Source organism: Mauremys reevesii, linkage group 23 (genome assembly GCF_016161935.1).
Source record: "Mauremys reevesii isolate NIE-2019 linkage group 23, ASM1616193v1, whole genome shotgun sequence".
Taxonomy (NCBI): Eukaryota; Metazoa; Chordata; order Testudines; family Geoemydidae; genus Mauremys; species Mauremys reevesii.
The window spans coordinates 1,927,501-1,930,289 of record NC_052645.1 but is presented as its reverse complement, the minus strand read 5'-3'; the positions used below and the strand labels follow the sequence as shown (position 1 = coordinate 1,930,289).

The following is a 2,789-nucleotide window of genomic DNA, read 5'->3' as shown; positions in this document are numbered from 1 at the left end:
AGTGACTTGGGTGTGTTAATGGCAGTGTAGACATAATGCTAGGCTATGTCCGCACTGCGATGAAACACCCACGGGTGTCCCGCGCCAGTTCAGGATCCCAGGCAAGGGTCATGAGGTGGTAAATTTGCAGCATAGACATCTCGGCTCAGGGTCAATACTGGGCTCTGGGAGACCTCAAGGTTGGGAGGGAGTTTAGCAAGCAAAAAAGGTAAAAGGGCAGTGGAGTATTACCCTTGACTCAATGGCATTTCTCCATTGGTCTGTCTGCTTTGGGGCAGGGACAATAACACGTCCTGCTGCATTTGTTATTTCAAAGGGCGGTTTAGGATTTTCATTCTCACACACGTTGCACAAAGCAGGACTCAACCCTCGGTGCAAACTAAATGAGCTGCCCACAGTTTCTGCCAGCCACAATGAGCCATTCCGTGAGAGCCCAGACCTGCCCCTGTCCCAGAGGAAGCAGGATCATCTGTGACAGGCTGGAACACTGACCTATCAGCTCTTAACTCCCAAACTTTCAGTAAGTCTGTTATCAGTGCCTGTGAGTATAATTTAAACAACTATACTGGGCTGGACCAAAGAGCTCTCTGTTTTGTCCTCCCATAGCCAATACCAGGTTGCCCGAGAGTTAGTCAATAAGGCACCACTGGGAATTGAACCCAGGATCTCCTGTTTACAAGACAGGTGCTTTAGCCAGCTAAGCCATGGTGCCTGCCTGTGGCAACAGCACCGTGTCTGCCCACACCTGACTCCCTGCCATCCCCACTGGGGCCTGACAAGCTTTGCTTGTGTTGGATTCTGCAAAGCAGAGGAGCAGGTGAGGTTTTCCTTGCAAGCTGTGTGTGTGTGTGTGTGTGTGTGTGTGAATCTTTGGCCAGGTCTGCACTACAAGGTTACTTCAGCATCATTATATTGCTCAGCTGTGTGAAAAACACACAACGCTCCCTCGGTCGGCAGCTTGTGGCTGGTGCACACACTGCAATGCCATGTCTGGTGACAAACTGCCCTGTTTTGGTGACAAAATAAAACCACCTCGACGAGAGGCCTAGTGCTTTTGCAGCAAACTTAAAGTGACAAATGTCAGTGTAAATGCTGCTGTTCATTATATCACCATAACTGGCCTCCACCAGTATCCCACCATGCCTGCCGTGAACTCACCTGCCCTGCATTCCTGCTACAGAGCCATGGGCCCCTCCCCTTTCATAGCTCCAGAAAGTTCTGACAGCTGAGCCACTATCTAACCGGGATTAGCTTGATAGAACTGCATTGCCAGCCTAAGCCATGTAATTACACCAACCTAATTTTGTAGTGTAGACCTGTCCAAAGAATCACACACACACCTGGGGAGCAAAACTTCATCTGCTCCTCTGCTTTATAGAATACAAACACGAACAACACTTGTCAGGCCCAGTGGGGATTGGCAGAGAGTCAGGTGTTGGCCATCTTTATCCCAGGAGAGATGGACTCTAAGGGCACGCTCCATTGCAATGTAAGCCCAGGTGTGGCACGCTGTGCTCAGAGCAGCACCTGGAAGACCCATATTCACCACTCTCATATAATGATGAGATGGTTTGTTCAAAGTCTGCCTGGTGACGTATCATTTCAAAAGTCTTGATCTGTTGAACATTAATATCGTGTTGGATTGTGTGTGCTCGCATTGGGTGGGAAGTTATGAAGTTTTGCTCTGTGTGTGTTACTGAGATATGTTATGAGGTTGGGAAATGCCCCACCAGCCTTTCAGGTGTGACAAGGAAGGAGCCAGACTCGCTGCTGGCCCATTGAAGGGATCCACACTCCCAAGGACTAGCCCAGGAACCGTGTACAATGCAGACTTCTCCGAGATAGCACAGCGACAATGGACACTGCTTGAGTCACATGGTAACAAAGGAGCTTCCTAGCAAGTTGGAAGAAACTATGAAAGAGGGGAAGAGACATCATGACTTGGCCTCTCTCCCCCACAACTCAGCAGCTGGAAACACACCTGGAGGACAAAGACTGAACTGATTCAGAAATCAGAAGAGAATAATAACAATAATACTTGCAAACCAAAGTCCCCAAACAGACTAGTATTAGTTTTTCAGCAGAAAATTTTCAGTTTGGGGAATTTTGTTTTCTCAGTCAGACCTTGCCAAGGGAAGCAGGGAGAAAATGTTTGAGTTGCCTCCTTCAGAACAGCTTGGCCTAGACACTAGCTCTGGTTCACTGCTCTGGCCTTGTTCGCTGAGGGTATTTTAATAATTTGGGCAGGTCCCAGGGTGTTTGGGGGAGAAGATGAGGATGTTACCTCTTGAGATAAAAACTAAGAAATACAGCACTAGAGAATTTCTTTTTTAAAGAAATCTGGGATTTAGACATTTTATTTAAAGCAAGGGAGTTCTGAGTTTCCGAGAAGGTTTTTGTTTGCAAGGAGCAAGATCGTTTGAGCTGTCATTGTACCAAAGGGGGAGATGGTTGTCTACAAAGGAGGGGTGAAAACTAAATGCATCTGATGAGGATGGGATTTGAACCCATGCATGCAGAGCACAATGGATTAGCAGTCCATCACCTTAACCACTCGGCCACCTCACCTGAGCTGTTAAAAAGGGACAGGAGGAGAAATCTAAGGCCAGCAGAGCTAGGGACAATAAGGAGTTTTTAAATACTACGCAGAAGCAGGGGCTGAATGAGCTCCCCCCTCACATCTAGTGAGGAGCTGGGGGACAGACTTCAGAAGAACTTCAGGAACAGAGCGTGTTTGCACAGACACACCTACTCTGCCTAGGTATGCAGCATGATGGGGCTGCTTTCCC

At 48.0% G+C, this 2,789-nt stretch overlaps 2 non-coding genes across 2 annotated transcripts; both read right to left on the bottom strand.

The window, feature by feature from the left end:
- Positions 1-638: 638 nt before the first annotated feature.
- Positions 639-712, bottom strand: TRNAT-UGU. The gene has a single exon. It is a non-coding gene; the product is annotated as a tRNA-Thr (tRNA).
- Positions 713-2,486: 1,774 nt separating this feature from the next.
- On the bottom strand, positions 2,487-2,568 carry TRNAS-GCU. Its single transcript has one exon. It is a non-coding gene; the product is annotated as a tRNA-Ser (tRNA).
- Positions 2,569-2,789: the final 221 nt, after the last annotated feature.